We start from the raw sequence: 17,788 nt of genomic DNA, 5'->3' as shown, positions 1-17,788 counted from the left end.
AAATAAGCGATATTTCAGGACAAAAATCGGGATTTCTAGGAAAATAAGCGATATTTCAGGGGAAATACAGGGATTTCCATGAAAATAAGCGATATTTCAGGGGAAAAACAGGGATTTTTATGAAAATAAGCGATATTTTAGGGGAAAAAACAGGGATTTCTATGAAAATAAGCGATATTTCAGGGGAAAAACAGGGATTTCTATGAAAATAAGCGATATATTAGGGTTCTAAACAGGGATTTCTATGAAAATAAGCGATATTTTAGGGGAAAAACAGGGATTTCTATGAAAATAAGCGATATTTCGGGGGAAAAACTGGGATTTAAACGAAAATAAACGATATTTAAGGGGAAAAACAGGGATTTCTAGGAAAGAATCGATATTTCAGGGAAAAAACTGGGATTTCTATGAAAATCAGCGATATTTCAGGGGAAAAACAGGGATTTAAATGAAAATAAGCGATATTTTAGGGGAAAAACAGGGATTTCCATGAAAATAACCTATATATATTTTAGGGTTAAAAACAGGGATTTCTATGAAAATAAGCGATATTTAAAGGGAAAAAACAGGGATTTCTATGAAAATAAGCGATATTTTAGGGGAATAAAGAGGGATTTCTATGAAAATAAGCCATATAACAGGGGTAAAACAGGGATTTCTATGAAAAAAATCGATATATTAGGGTTCTAAAAAGGGATTTCTGTGAAAATAAGCGATATTTCGGGGGAAAAACTGGGATTTCTGTGAAAATAAGCGATATTTCAGGAGAAAAACCGGGATTTAAATGAAAATAAGCGATATTTCAGGGTTTAAATCAGGGATTCCTATGAAAATAAGCTATATTTCAGGGGAAAAATCGGGATTTCTAATAAAATAAGCGATATTTCAGGGGAAAAACAGGGATTTCTATGAAAATAAGCGATATATTAGGGATCTAAACAGTGATTTCTATGAAAATAAGCGATATTTCAGGGTTCACAAGAGGGATTTCTAGGAAAATAAGCGATATTTTAGGGTTCACAAGGGGGATTTCTATGAAAATAAGCGATATTTTAGGGTTCAAAACAGGGATTTCTATGAAAATAAGCGATATTTTAGGGGAAAAAAGAGGGATTTCTATGAAAATAAGCCATATATCAGGGGTAAAAACAGGGATTTCTATGACAAAAATCGATGTATTAGGGTTCTAAACAGGGATTTCTATGAAAATAAGCCGTATAACAGGGGAAAAACAGGGATTTCTATGAAAATAAGCGATATTTCAGGGGAAAAACAGAGATTTCCATGAAAATAAGCGATCTTTCAGGGGAAAAATCGGGATTTCTATGAAAATAAGCGATATTTCATGGGAAAAACAGGGATTTCTAGGAAAATAAGCGATATTTCAGGGGAAAAACAGGGATTTCTATGAAAATAAGCGATATTTTAGGGTACAAAACAGGAATTTCTATGAAAATCAGTGATATTACAGGGGAAAAATCGGGATTTCTATGAAAATAAGCGATATTTCAGGGGAAAAACAGGGATTTAAACGAAAATAAACGATATTTAAGGGGAAAAACAGGGATTTCTATGAAAGAAGCGATATTTCAGGGGAAAAACAGGGATTTCTATGAAAATAAGCGATATTTCAGGGGAAAAACAGGGATTTCTAGGAAAATAAGCGATATTTTAGGGGAAAAACAGGGATTTCTGTGAAAATAAGCGATATTTTAGGGGAAAAACAGGGATTTCTATGAAATTAAGCGATATATTTTAGGGTTAAATACAGGGATTTCTATGAAAATAAGCGATATTTTAGGGTCCAAAACAGGGATTTCTATGAAAATAAGCGATATTTTAGTGGAATAAAGAGGGATTTCTATGAAAATAAGCCATATATCAGGGGTAAAAACAGGGATTTCTATGGAAAAAATCGATATATTAGGGTTCTAAACTGGGATTTCTGTGAAAATAAGCGATATTTCAGGGGAAAAACTGGGATTTCTGTGAAAATAAGCGATATTTCAGGAGAAAAACCGGGATTTAAATGAAAATAAGCGATATTTCAGGGTTTAAATCAGGGATTCCTATGAAAATAAGCTATATTTCAGGGGAAAAATCGGGATTTCTAATAAAATAAGCGATATTTAAAGGGAAATACAGGGATTTCTATGAAAATAAGCGATATTTCAGGGTTCTAAACAGGGATTTCTATGAAAATAAGCGATATTTCAGGGGAAAAACAGGGATTTCTATGAAAATAAGCGATATTTTAGGGTTCACAAGAGGGATTTCTAGGAAAATAAGCGATATTTCAGGGGAAAAATGAGGGATTTCTATGAAAATAAGCCATATATCAGGGGTAAAAACTGGGATTTCTATGACAAATATCGATGTATTAGGGTTCTAAACAGGGATTTCTATGAAAATAAGCGATATTTCAGGGGGAAAATAGGGATTTAAATGAAAATAAGCGATATTTTAGGGTTAAAAACAGGGATTTCTATGAAAATAAGCGATATTTCATGGTTTAAATCAGGGATTTCTAGGAAAATAAGCGATATTTCATGGGAAAAACAGGGATTTCTATGAAAATAAGCCATATAACAGGCGAAGAACAGGGATTTCTATGAAAAAAAGCGATATTTCAGGGGAAAAACAGGGATTTCCATGAAAATAAGCGATATTTCAGGGGAAAAACAGGGATTTCTATGAAAATAAGCGATATTTCAAGGGAAAAAACAGTGATTTATGTGAAAATAAGCGATATTTCAGGGGAAAAACAGGGATTTTTATGAAACTAAGCGATTTTTCAGGGTTCAAAACAGGGATTTCTGTGAAAATAAGCGATATTTCATGGGAAAAACAGGGATTTCTATGAAAATAAGGGATATTTTGGGGGAAAAACAGGGATTTCTATGAAAATAAGCGATATTTCAGGGGAAAAACAGGGATTTCTGTGAAAATAAGCGATATTTTAGGGGAAAAACAGGGATTTCTATGAAAATAAGCCATATAACAGGGGAAAAACCGGTGATTTCTATGAAAATAAGCGATATTTCAGGGGAAAAACAGTGATTTCTATGAAAATAAACGATATTTAAGGGGAAAAACAGGGATTTCTAGGAAAGAAGCGATATTTCAGGGTTTAAAACAGGGATTTCTATGAAAATCAGCGATTTTTCTGTGGAAAAACCGGGATTTAAATGAAAATAAGCGATCTTTTAGGGGTTTAAATAAGGGATTCCTTTGAAAATAAACGATATTTCATGGGAAAAACAGGGATTTCTATGAAAATAAGCGATATTTAAAGGGAAAAACAGGGATTTCTAGGAAAATAAGCGATATTTTAGGGTTAAAAACAGGGATTTCTATGAAAATAAGCGATATTTAAAGGGAAAAACAGGGATTTCTATGAAAATAAGCGATATTTTAGGGGAAAAAAGGGATTTCTATGAAAATAACCTATATATTTTAGGGTTCAAAACAGGGATTTCTATGAAAATAAGCGATATTTTAGGGGAAAACAGGGATTTAAATGAAAATAAGCGATATTTCAGGGTTAAAAACAGGGATTTCTAGGAAATTAAGCGATATTTTAGGGTTCAAAACAGTGATTTCGATGAAAATAAGCGATATTTCAGGGTTTAAATCAGGGATTCCTATGAAAATAAGCGATATTTTAGGGGAAAAACAGGGATTTATATGAAAATAAGCGATATTTCAGGGGAAAAACAGGGATTTCTAGGAAAATAAGCGATATTTCAGGGGAAAAACAGGGATTTCTATGAAAATAAGCGATATTTCAGGGGAAAACAGGGATTTCTATGAAAATAAGCGATATTTCGGGGGAAAAACTGGGATTTCCATGAAAATAAGCGATCTTTCAGGGGAAAAATCGGGATTTCTATGAAAATAAGCGATATTTCAGGGGAAAAACAGGGATTTCTATGAAAATAAGCGATATTTCAGGGGAAAAACAGGGATTTCTATGAAAATAAGCGATATTTTAGGGTACAGGAATTTCTATGAAAATCAGTGATATTACAGGGGAAAAATCGGGATTTCTATGAAAATAAGCGATATTTCAGGGGAAAAACAGGGATTTAAACGAAAATAAACGATATTTAAGGGGAAAAACAGGGATTTCTATAAAAGAAGCGATATTTCAGGGGAAAAACAGGGATTTCTATGAAAATCAGCGATATTTCAGGGGAAAAACAGGGATTTCTAGGAAAATAAGCGATATTTTAGGGGAAAAACAGGGATTTCTGTGAAAATAAGCGATATTTTAGGGGAAAAACAGGGATTTCTATGAAAATAAGCGATATATTTTAGGGTTAAATACAGGGATTTCTATGAAAATAAGCGATATTTTAGGGTCCAAAACAGGGATTTCTATGAAAATAAGCCATATTTTAGTGGAATAAAGAGGGATTTCTATGAAAATAAGCCATATATCAGGGGTAAAAACAGGGATTTCTATGAAAAAAATCGATATATTAGGGTTCTAAACTGGGATTTCTGTGAAAATAAGCGATATTTTGGGGGAAAAACTGGGATTTCTGTGAAAATAAGCGATATTTCAGGAGAAAAACCGGGATTTAAATGAAAATAAGCGATATTTCAGGGTTTAAATCAGGGATTCCTATGAAAATAAGCTATATTTCAGGGGAAAAATCGGGATTTCTAATAAAATAAGCGATATTTAAAGGGAAATACAGGGATTTCTATGAAAATAAGCGATATTTCAGGGTTCTAAACAGGGATTTCTATGAAAATAAGCGATATTTCAGGGGAAAAACAGGGATTTCTATGAAAATAAGCGATATTTTAGGGTTCACAAGAGGGATTTCTAGGAAAATAAGCGATATTTCAGGGGAAAAATGAGGGATTTCTATGAAAATAAGCCATATATCAGGGGTAAAAACAGGGATTTCTATGACAAATATCGATGTATTAGGGTTCTAAACAGGGATTTCTATGAAAATAAGCGATATGTCAGGGGGAAAATAGGGATTTAAATGAAAATAAGCGATATTTTAGGGTTAAAAACAGGGATTTCTATGAAAATAAGCGATATTTCATGGTTTAAATCAGGGATTTCTAGGAAAATAAGCGATATTTCATGGGAAAAACAGGGATTTCTATGAAAATAAGCCATATAACAGGGGAAAAACAGGGATTTCTATGAAAAAAAGCGATATTTCATGGGAAAAACAGGGATTTCCATGAAAATAAGCGATATTCAAAGGGAAAAACAGGGATTTCTATGAAAATAAGCGATATTTTAGGGGAAAAAAGGGATTTCTATGAAAATAACCTATATATTTTAGGGTTCAAAACAGGGATTTCTATGAAAATAAGCGATATTTTAGGGGAAAAACAGGGATTTAAATGAAAATAAGCGATATTTTAGGGTTAAAAACAGGGATTTCTAGGAAATTAAGCGATATTTTAGGGTTCAAAACAGTGATTTCGATGAAAATAAGCGATATTTCAGGGTTTAAATCAGGGATTCCTATGAAAATAAGCGATATTTTAGGGGAAAAACAGGGATTTAAATGAAAATAAGCGATATTTCAGGGGAAAAACAGGGATTTCTAGGAAAATAAGCGATATTTCAGGGGAAAAACAGGGATTTCTATGAAAATAAGCGATATTTCAGGGGAAAAACTGGGATTTCTATGAAAATAAGCGATATTTCAGGGGAAAACAGGGATTTCTATGAAAATAAGCGATATTTCGGGGGAAAAACTGGGATTTCCATGAAAATAAGCGATCTTTCAGGGGAAAAACAGGGATTTCTATGAAAATAAGCGATATTTCAGGAGAAAAACAGGGATTTCTAGGAAAATAAGCGATATTTCAGGGGAAAAACAGGGATTTCTATGAAAATAAGCGATATTTTAGGGTACAGGAATTTCTATGAAAATCAGTGATATTACAGGGGAAAAATCGGGATTTCTATGAAAATAAGCGATATTTCAGGGGAAAAACAGGGATTTAAACGAAAATAAGCGATATTTAAGGGGAAAAACAGGGATTTCTATAAAAGAAGCGATATTTCAGGGGAAAAACAGGGATTTCTATGAAAATAAGCGATATTTCAGGGGAAAAACAGGGATTTCTAGGAAAATAAGCGATATTTTAGGGGAAAAACAGGGATTTCTGTGAAAATAAGCGATATTTTAGGGGAAAAACAGGGATTTCTATGAAAATAAGCGATATATTTTAGGGTTAAATACAGGGATTTCTATGAAAATAAGCGATATTTTAGGGTCCAAAACAGGGATTTCTATGAAAATAAGCCATATTTTAGTGGAATAAAGAGGGATTTCTATGAAAATAAGCCATATATCAGGGGTAAAAACAGGGATTTCTATGAAAAAAATCGATATATTAGGGTTCTAAACTAGGGATTTCTATGAAAATAAGCGATATTTCAGGGGAAAAACAGGGATTTCTATGAAAATAAGCGATATTTCAGGAGAAAAACCGGGATTTAAATGAAAATAAGCGATATTTCAGGGTTTAAATCAGGGATTTCTATGAAAATAAGCGATATTTCAGGGGAAAAATCGGGATTTCTAATAAAATAAGCGATATTTAAAGGGAAAAACAGGGATTTCTATGAAAATAAGCGATATATTAGGGTTCTAAACAGGGATTTCTATGAAAATAAGCGATATTTCAGGGGAAAAACAGTGATTTATGTGAAAATAAGCGATATTTCAGGGGAAAAACAGGGATTTCTATGAAAATAAGCGATTTTTCAGGGTTCAAAACAGGGATTTCTATGAAAATAAGCGATATTTCATGGGAAAAACAGGGATTTCTATGAAAATAAGCGATATTTCAGGGGAAAAACAGGGATTTCTATGAAAATAAGCGATATTTCAGGGGAAAAACAGGGATTTCTATGAAAATAAGCGATATTTCAGGGGAAAAACAGGGATTTCTATGAAAATAAGCGATATTTCAGGGGAAAAACAGGGATTTCTATGAAAATAAGCGATATTTCAGGGGAAAAACAGGGATTTCTATGAAAATAAGCGATATTTAAGGGGAAAAACAGGGATTTCTATGGAAAATAAGCGATATTTCAGGGGAAAAACAGGGATTTCTATGAAAATAAGCGATATTTTAGGGAAAAACAGGGATTTAAATGAAAATAAGCGATATTTAGGGGAAAAACAGGGATTTCTATGAAAATAAGCGATATTTCATGGGAAAAACAGGGATTTCTATGAAAATAAGCGATATTTAAAGGGAAAAACAGGGATTTCTAGGAAAATAAGCGATATTTTAGGGTTAAAAACAGGGATTTCTATGAAAATAAGCGATATTTTAGGGAAAAACAGGGATTTCTATGAAAATAAGCGATATTTTAGGGGAAAAACAGGGATTTCTATGAAAATAACCTATATATTTTAGGGTTCAAAACAGGGATTTCTATGAAAATAAGCGATATTTTAGGGGAAAAACAGGGATTTAAATGAAAATAAGCGATATTTCAGGGTTAAAAACAGGGATTTCTATGAAAATAAGCGATATTTTAGGGTTAAAAACAGGGATTTCTATGAAAATAAGCGATATTTCAGGGGAAAAACAGGGATTTCTATGAAAATAAGCGATATTTTAGGGGAAAAACAGGGATTTCTATGAAAATAAGCGATATTTCAGGGGAAAAACAGGGATTTCTATGAAAATAAGCGATATTTCAGGGGAAAAACAGGGATTTCTATGAAAATAAGCGATATTTCAGGGGAAAAACAGGGATTTCTATGAAAATAAGCGATATTTCAGGGGAAAAACAGGGATTTCTATGAAAATAAGCGATATTTCAGGGGAAAAACAGGGATTTCTATGAAAATAAGCGATATTTCAGGGGAAAAACAGGGATTTCTATGAAAATAAGCGATATTTCATGGGAAAAACAGGGATTTCTATGAAAATAAGCGATATTTCAGGGGAAAAACAGGGATTTCTATGAAAATAAGCGATATTTTAGGGTACAGGGATTTCTATGAAAATAAGCGATATTACAGGGGAAAAATCGGGATTTCTATGAAAATAAGCGATATTTCAGGGGAAAAACAGGGATTTATGAAAATAAGCGATATTTCAGGGGAAAAACAGGGATTTCTATGAAAATAAGCGATATTTCAGGGGAAAAACAGGGATTTCTATGAAAATAAGCGATATTTCAGGGGAAAAACAGGGATTTCTATGAAAATAAGCGATATTTTAGGGGAAAAACAGGGATTTCTATGAAAATAAGCGATATTTCAGGGGAAAAACAGGGATTTCTATGAAAATAAGCGATATTTCAGGGGAAAAACAGGGATTTCTATGAAAATAAGCGATATTTTAGGGGAAAAACAGGGATTTCTATGAAAATAAGCGATATTTCAGGGGAAAAACAGGGATTTCTATGAAAATAAGCGATATTTCAGGGGAAAAACAGGGATTTCTATGAAAATAAGCGATATTTAGGGGAAAAACAGGGATTTCTATGAAAATAAGCGATATTTCAGGGGAAAAACAGGGATTTCTATGAAAATAAGCGATATTTCAGGAGAAAAACCGGGATTTAAATGAAAATAAGCGATATTTCAGGGTTTAAATCAGGGATTCCTATGAAAATAAGCGATATTTCAGGGGAAAAATCGGGATTTCTATGAAAATAAGCGATATTTAAAGGGAAAAACAGGGATTTCTATGAAAATAAGCGATATTTAGGGTTCTAAACAGGGATTTCTATGAAAATAAGCGATATTTCAGGGGAAAAACAGGGATTTCTATGAAAATAAGCGATATTTTAGGGTTCACAAGAGGGATTTCTATGAAAATAAGCGATATTTTAGGGGAAAAAGAGGGATTTCTATGAAAATAAGCCATATATCAGGGGTAAAAACAGGGATTTCTATGAAAAAAATCGATATATTAGGGTTCTAAACAGGGATTTCTATGAAAATAAGCGATATTTCAGGGGAAAAACAGGGATTTCTATGAAAATAAGCGATATTTTAGGGTTAAAAACAGGGATTTCTATGAAAATAAGCGATATTTCATGGTTTAAATCAGGGATTTCTATGAAAATAAGCGATATTTCATGGGAAAAACAGGGATTTCTATGAAAATAAGCGATATTTCAGGGGAAAAACAGGGATTTCTATGAAAATAAGCGATATTTCAGGGGAAAAACAGGGATTTCTATGAAAATAAGCGATATTTCAGGGGAAAAACAGGGATTTCTATGAAAATAAGCGATATTTTAGGGGAAAAACAGGGATTTCTATGAAAATAAGCGATATTTTAGGGGAAAAACAGGGATTTCTATGAAAATAAGCGATATTTCAGGGGAAAAACAGGGATTTAAATGAAAATAAGCGATATTTTAGGGTTAAAAACAGGGATTTCTATGAAAATAAGCGATATTTCAGGGGAAAAACAGGGATTTCTATGAAAATAAGCGATATTTCAGGGGAAACAGGGATTTCTATGAAAATAAGCGATATTTCAGGGGAAAAACAGGGATTTCTATGAAAATAAGCGATATTTCAGGGGAAAAACAGGGATTTCTATGAAAATAAGCGATATTTCAGGGGAAAAACAGGGATTTCTATGAAAATAAGCGATATTTCAGGGGAAAAACAGGGATTTCTATGAAAATAAGCGATATTTCAGGGGAAAAACAGGGATTTCTATGAAAATAAGCGATATTTCAGGGGAAAAACAGGGATTTCTATGAAAATAAGCGATATTTCAGGGGAAAAACAGGGATTTCTATGAAAATAAGCGATATTTCAGGGGAAAAACAGGGATTTCTATGAAAATAAGCGATATTTCAGGGGAAAAACAGGGATTTCTATGAAAATAAGCGATATTTTAGGGGAAAAACAGGGATTTCTATGAAAATAAGCGATATTTTAGGGGAAAAACAGGGATTTCTATGAAAATAAGCGATATTTCAGGGGAAAAACAGGGATTTCTATGAAAATAAGCGATATTTCATGGGAAAAACAGGGATTTCTATGAAAATAAGCGATATTTCAGGGGAAAAACAGGGATTTCTATGAAAATAAGCGATATTTCAGGGGAAAAACAGGGATTTCTATGAAAATAAGCGATATTTCAGGGGAAAAACAGGGATTTCTATGAAAATAAGCGATATTTTAGGGGAAAAACAGGGATTTCTATGAAAATAAGCGATATATTTTAGGGTTAAAAACAGGGATTTCTATGAAAATAAGCGATATTTTAGGGTTCAAAACAGGGATTTCTATGAAAATAAGCGATATTTCAGGGGAAAAACAGGGATTTCTATGAAAATAAGCGATATTTCAGGGGAAAAACAGGGATTTCTATGAAAAAAATCGATATATTAGGGTTCTAAACAGGGATTTCTATGAAAATAAGCGATATTTCAGGGGAAAAACAGGGATTTCTATGAAAATAAGCGATATTTCAGGAGAAAAACCGGGATTTAAATGAAAATAAGCGATATTTCAGGGTTTAAATCAGGGATTCCTATGAAAATAAGCGATATTTCAGGGGAAAAATCGGGATTTCTAATAAAATAAGCGATATTTCAGGGGAAAAACAGGGATTTCTATGAAAATAAGCGATATATTCAGGGTTCTAAACAGGGATTTCTATGAAAATAAGCGATATTTCAGGGGAAAAACAGGGATTTCTATGAAAATAAGCGATATTTTAGGGTTCACAAGAGGGATTTCTATGAAAATAAGCGATATTTTAGGGGAAAAAGAGGGATTTCTATGAAAATAAGCCATATATCAGGGGTAAAAACAGGGATTTCTATGAAAATAAGCGATGTATTAGGGTTCTAAACAGGGATTTCTATGAAAATAAGCGATATTTCAGGGGAAAAACAGGGATTTCTATGAAAATAAGCGATATTTTAGGGTTAAAAACAGGGATTTCTATGAAAATAAGCGATATTTCATGGTTTAAATCAGGGATTTCTATGAAAATAAGCGATATTTCATGGGAAAAACAGGGATTTCTATGAAAATAAGCGATATTTCAGGGAAAAACAGGGATTTCTATGAAAATAAGCGATATTTCAGGGGAAAAACAGGGATTTCTATGAAAATAAGCGATATTTCAGGGGAAAAACAGGGATTTCTATGAAAATAAGCGATATTTCAGGGGAAAAACAGGGATTTCTATGAAAATAAGCGATATTTCAGGGGAAAAACAGGGATTTCTATGAAAATAAGCGATATTTCAGGGGAAAAACAGGGATTTCTATGAAAATAAGCGATATTTCAGGGGAAAAACAGGGATTTCTATGAAAATAAGCGATATTTTAGGGTTAAAAACAGGGATTTCTATGAAAATAAGCGATATTTCAGGGGAAAAACAGGGATTTCTATGAAAATAAGCGATATTTTAGGGTTAAAAACAGGGATTTCTATGAAAATAAGCGATATTTCAGGGGAAAAACAGGGATTTCTATGAAAATAAGCGATATTTCAGGGGAAAAACAGGGATTTCTATGAAAATAAGCGATATTTCAGGGGAAAAACAGGGATTTCTATGAAAATAAGCGATATTTCAGGGGAAAAACAGGGATTTCTATGAAAATAAGCGATATTTCAGGGGAAAAACAGGGATTTCTATGAAAATAAGCGATATTTCAGGGGAAAAACAGGGATTTCTATGAAAATAAGCGATATTTTAGGGAAAAACAGGGATTTCTATGAAAATAAGCGATATTTCAGGGGAAAAACAGGGATTTCTATGAAAATAAGCGATATTTAAAGGGGAAAAACAGGGATTTCTATGAAAATAAGCGATATTTTAGGGTTAAAAACAGGGATTTCTATGAAAATAAGCGATATTTCAGGGGAAAAACAGGGATTTCTATGAAAATAAGCGATATTTTAGGGGAAAAACAGGGATTTCTATGAAAATAAGCGATATTTTAGGGAAAAACAGGGATTTCTATGAAAATAAGCGATATTTCAGGGGAAAAACAGGGATTTAAATGAAAATAAGCGATATTTTAGGGTTAAAAACAGGGATTTCTATGAAAATAAGCGATATTTTAGGGGAAAAACAGGGATTTCTATGAAAATAAGCGATATTTCAGGGGTTTAAATCAGGGATTTCTATGAAAATAAGCGATATTTCAGGGGAAAAACAGGGATTTCTATGAAAATAAGCGATATTTCAGGGGAAAAACAGGGATTTCTATGAAAATAAGCGATATTTCAGGGGAAAAACAGGGATTTCTATGAAAATAAGCGATATTTCAGGGGAAAAACAGGGATTTCTATGAAAATAAGCGATATTTCAGGGGAAAAACAGGGATTTCTATGAAAATAAGCGATATTTTAGGGGAAAAACAGGGATTTCTATGAAAATAAGCGATATTTCAGGGAGAAAAACCGGGATTTAAATGAAAATAAGCGATATTTCAGGGTTTAAATCAGGGATTCCTATGAAAATAAGCGATATTTCAGGGGAAAAACAGGGATTTCTATGAAAATAAGCGATATTTCAGGGGAAAAACAGGGATTTCTATGAAAATAAGCGATATTTAGGGGAAAAACAGGGATTTCTATGAAAATAAGCGATATTTCAGGGGAAAAACAGGGATTTCTATGAAAATAAGCGATATTTTAGGGAAAAACAGGGATTTCTATGAAAATAAGCGATATTTTAGGGGAAAAACAGGGATTTCTATGAAAATAAGCGATATTTCAGGGGAAAAACAGGGATTTCTATGAAAATAAGCGATATTTCAGGGGAAAAACAGGGATTTCTATGAAAATAAGCGATATTTTAGGGGAAAAACAGGGATTTCTATGAAAATAAGCGATATTTTAGGGGAAAAACAGGGATTTCTATGAAAATAAGCGATATTTTAGGGGAAAAACAGGGATTTCTATGAAAATAAGCGATATTTTAGGGGAAAAACAGGGATTTCTATGAAAATAAGCGATATTTCAGGGGAAAAACAGGGATTTCTATGAAAATAAGCGATATTTCAGGGGAAAAACAGGGATTTCTATGAAAATAAGCGATATTTCAGGGGAAAAACAGGGATTTCTATGAAAATAAGCGATATTTCAGGGGAAAAACAGGGATTTCTATGAAAATAAGCGATATTTCAGGGGAAAAACAGGGATTTCTATGAAAATAAGCGATATTTAGGGAAAAACAGGGATTTCTATGAAAATAAGCGATATTTCAGGGTTTAAAAACAGGGATTTCTATGAAAATAAGCGATATTTAGGGGAAAAACAGGGATTTCTATGAAAATAAGCGATATTTTAGGGGAAAAACAGGGATTTCTATGAAAATAAGCGATATTTCAGGGGAAAAACAGGGATTTCTATGAAAATAAGCGATATTTCAGGGGAAAAACAGGGATTTCTATGAAAATAAGCGATATTTCAGGGGAAAAACAGGGATTTCTATGAAAATAAGCGATATTTCAGGGGAAAAACAGGGATTTCTATGAAAATAAGCGATATTTCAGGGGAAAAACAGGGATTTCTATGAAAATAAGCGATATTTCAGGGGAAAAACAGGGATTTCTATGAAAATAAGCGATATTTTAGGGGAAAAACAGGGATTTCTATGAAAATAAGCGATATTTCAGGGGAAAAACAGGGATTTCTATGAAAATAAGCGATATTTCAGGGGAAAAACAGGGATTTCTATGAAAATAAGCGATATTTCAGGGGAAAAACAGGGATTTCTATGAAAATAAGCGATATTTTAGGGGAAAAACAGGGATTTCTATGAAAATAAGCGATATTTTAGGGGAAAAACAGGGATTTCTATGAAAATAAGCGATATTTTAGGGTTAAAAACAGGGATTTCTATGAAAATAAGCGATATTTCAGGGGAAAAACAGGGATTTCTATGAAAATAAGCGATATTTCAGGGGAAAAACAGGGATTTCTATGAAAATAAGCGATATTTCAGGGGAAAAACAGGGATTTCTATGAAAATAAGCGATATTTCAGGGGAAAAACAGGGATTTCTATGAAAATAAGCGATATTTCAGGGGAAAAACAGGGATTTCTATGAAAATAAGCGATATTTCAGGGGAAAAACAGGGATTTCTATGAAAATAAGCGATATTTCAGGGGAAAAACAGGGATTTCTATGAAAATAAGCGATATTTCAGGGGAAAAACAGGGATTTCTATGAAAATAAGCGATATTTCAGGGGAAAAACAGGGATTTCTATGAAAATAAGCGATATTTCAGGGGAAAAACAGGGATTTCTATGAAAATAAGCGATATTTCAGGGGAAAAACAGGGATTTCTATGAAAATAAGCGATATTTTAGGGAAAAACAGGGATTTCTATGAAAATAAGCGATATTTCAGGGGAAAAAACAGGGATTTCTATGAAAATAAGCGATATTTTAGGGGAAAAACAGGGATTTCTATGAAAATAAGCGATATTTCAGGGGAAAAACAGGGATTTCTATGAAAATAAGCGATATTTCAGGGGAAAAACAGGGATTTCTATGAAAATAAGCGATATTTCAGGGGAAAAACAGGGATTTCTATGAAAATAAGCGATATTTTAGGGGAAAAACAGGGATTTCTATGAAAATAAGCGATATTTTAGGGGAAAAACAGGGATTTCTATGAAAATAACCTATATATTTTAGGGTTAAAAACAGGGATTTCTATGAAAATAAGCGATATTTTAGGGGAAAAACAGGGATTTCTATGAAAATAAGCGATATTTTAGGGGAATAAAGAGGGATTTCTATGAAAATAAGCCATATATCAGGGGTAAAAACAGGGATTTCTATGAAAAAAATCGATATATTAGGGTTCTAAACAGGGATTTCTATGAAAATAAGCGATATTTCAGGGGAAAAACAGGGATTTCTATGAAAATAAGCGATATTTCAGGGGAAAAACAGGGATTTAAATGAAAATAAGCGATATTTCAGGGTTTAAATCAGGGATTCCTATGAAAATAAGCGATATTTCAGGGGAAAAATCGGGATTTCTATGAAAATAAGCGATATTTCATGGGAAAAACAGGGATTTCTATGAAAATAAGCGATATATTAGGGTGCTAAACAGGGATTTCTATGAAAATAAGCGATATTTCAGGGGAAAAACAGGGATTTCTATGAAAATAAGCGATATTTTAGGGTTCACAAGAGGGATTTCTATGAAAATAAGCGATATTTTAGGGGAAAAACAGGGATTTCTATGAAAATAAGCCATATATCAGGGGTAAAAACAGGGATTTCTATGAAAATAAGCGATGTATTAGGGTTCTAAACAGGGATTTCTATGAAAATAAGCGATATTTCAGGGGAAAAACAGGGATTTAAATGAAAATAAGCGATATTTTAGGGTTAAAAACAGGGATTTCTATGAAAATAAGCGATATTTCATGGTTTAAATCAGGGATTTCTATGAAAATAAGCGATATTTCATGGGAAAAACAGGGATTTCTATGAAAATAAGCGATATTTCAGGGGAAAAACAGGGATTTCTATGAAAATAAGCGATATTTCAGGGGAAAAACAGGGATTTCTATGAAAATAAGCGATATTTCAGGGGAAAAACAGGGATTTCTATGAAAATAAGCGATATTTCAGGGGAAAAACAGGGATTTCTATGAAAATAAGCGATATTTCAGGGGAAAAACAGGGATTTCTATGAAAATAAGCGATATTTCAGGGGAAAAACAGGGATTTCTATGAAAATAAGCGATATTTCAGGGGAAAAACAGGGATTTCTATGAAAATAAGCGATATTTCAGGGGAAAAACAGGGATTTCTATGAAAATAAGCGATATTTCAGGGGAAAAACAGGGATTTCTATGAAAATAAGCGATATTTTAGGGTTAAAAACAGGGATTTCTATGAAAATAAGCGATATTTTAGGGGAAAAACAGGGATTTCTATGAAAATAAGCGATATTTCAGGGGAAAAACAGGGATTTCTATGAAAATAAGCGATATTTTAGGGGAAAAACAGGGATTTCTATGAAAATAAGCGATATTTAGGGGAAAAACAGGGATTTCTATGAAAATAAGCGATATTTCAGGGGAAAAACAGGGATTTCTATGAAAATAAGCGATATTTCAGGGAAAAACAGGGATTTCTATGAAAATAAGCGATATTTTAGGGGAAAAACAGGGATTTCTATGAAAATAAGCGATATTTCATGGGAAAAACAGGGATTTCTATGAAAATAAGCGATATTTCAGGGGAAAAACAGGGATTTCTATGAAAATAAGCGATATTTTAGGGGAAAAACAGGGATTTCTATGAAAATAAGCGATATTTCAGGGGAAAAACAGGGATTTCTATGAAAATAAGCGATATTTTAGGGGAAAAACAGGGATTTCTATGAAAATAAGCGATATTTTAGGGTTAAAAACAGGGATTTCTATGAAAATAAGCGATATTTCAGGGGAAAAACAGGGATTTAAATGAAAATAAGCGATATTTTAGGGGAAAAACAGGGATTTCTATGAAAATAAGCGATATTTCAGGGGAAAAACAGGGATTTCTATGAAAATAAGCGATATTTCAGGGGAAAAACAGGGATTTCTATGAAAATAAGCGATATTTCAGGGGAAAAACAGGGATTTCTATGAAAATAAGCGATATTTCAGGGGAAAAACAGGGATTTCTATGAAAATAAGCGATATTTCAGGGGAAAAACAGGGATTTCTATGAAAATAAGCGATATTTCAGGGGAAAAACAGGGATTTCTATGAAAATAAGCGATATTTCAGGGGAAAAACAGGGATTTCTATGAAAATAAGCGATATTTCAGGGGAAAAACTGGGATTTCTATGAAAATAAGCGATATTTCAGGAGAAAAACCGGGATTTAAATGAAAATAAGCGATATTTCAGGGTTTAAATCAGGGATTTCTATGAAAATAAGCGATATTTCAGGGGAAAAACAGGGATTTCTATGAAAATAAGCGATATTTAAAGGGAAAAACAGGGATTTCTATGAAAATAAGCGATATATTAGGGTTCTAAACAGGGATTTCTATGAAAATAAGCGATATTTCAGGGGAAAAACAGGGATTTCTATGAAAATAAGCGATATTTCAGGGGAAAAACAGGGATTTCTATGAAAATAAGCGATATTTTAGGGGAAAAACAGGGATTTCTATGAAAATAAGCGATATTTCAGGGGAAAAACAGGGATTTCTATGAAAATAAGCGATATTTAGGGGAAAAACAGGGATTTCTATGAAAATAAGCGATATTTCAGGGGAAAAACAGGGATTTCTATGAAAATAAGCGATATTTTAGGGTTAAAAACAGGGATTTCTATGAAAATAAGCGATATTTTAGGGTTCAAAACAGGGATTTCTATGAAAATAAGCGATATTTCAGGGGAAAAACAGGGATTTCTATGAAAATAAGCGATATTTCAGGGGAAAAACAGGGATTTCTATGAAAATAAGCGATATTTCAGGGGAAAAACAGGGATTTCTATGAAAATAAGCGATATTTCAGGGGAAAAACAGGGATTTCTATGAAAATAAGCGATATTTCAGGGGAAAAACAGGGATTTCTATGAAAATAAGCGATATTTCAGGGGAAAAACAGGGATTTCTATGAAAATAAGCGATATTTTAGGGGAAAAACAGGGATTTCTATGAAAATAAGCGATATTTCAGGGGAAAAACAGGGATTTCTATGAAAATAAGCGATATTTCAGGGGAAAAACAGGGATTTCTATGAAAATAAGCGATATTTCAGGGGAAAAACAGGGATTTCTATGAAAATAAGCGATATTTCAGGGT

This window comes from Tympanuchus pallidicinctus, unplaced genomic scaffold, assembly GCF_026119805.1.
Source record: "Tympanuchus pallidicinctus isolate F22 unplaced genomic scaffold, pur_lepc_1.0 scaffold140, whole genome shotgun sequence".
Lineage (NCBI taxonomy): Eukaryota > Metazoa > Chordata > Aves > Galliformes > Phasianidae > Tympanuchus > Tympanuchus pallidicinctus.
Note: the sequence above shows the minus strand (reverse complement) of the source record.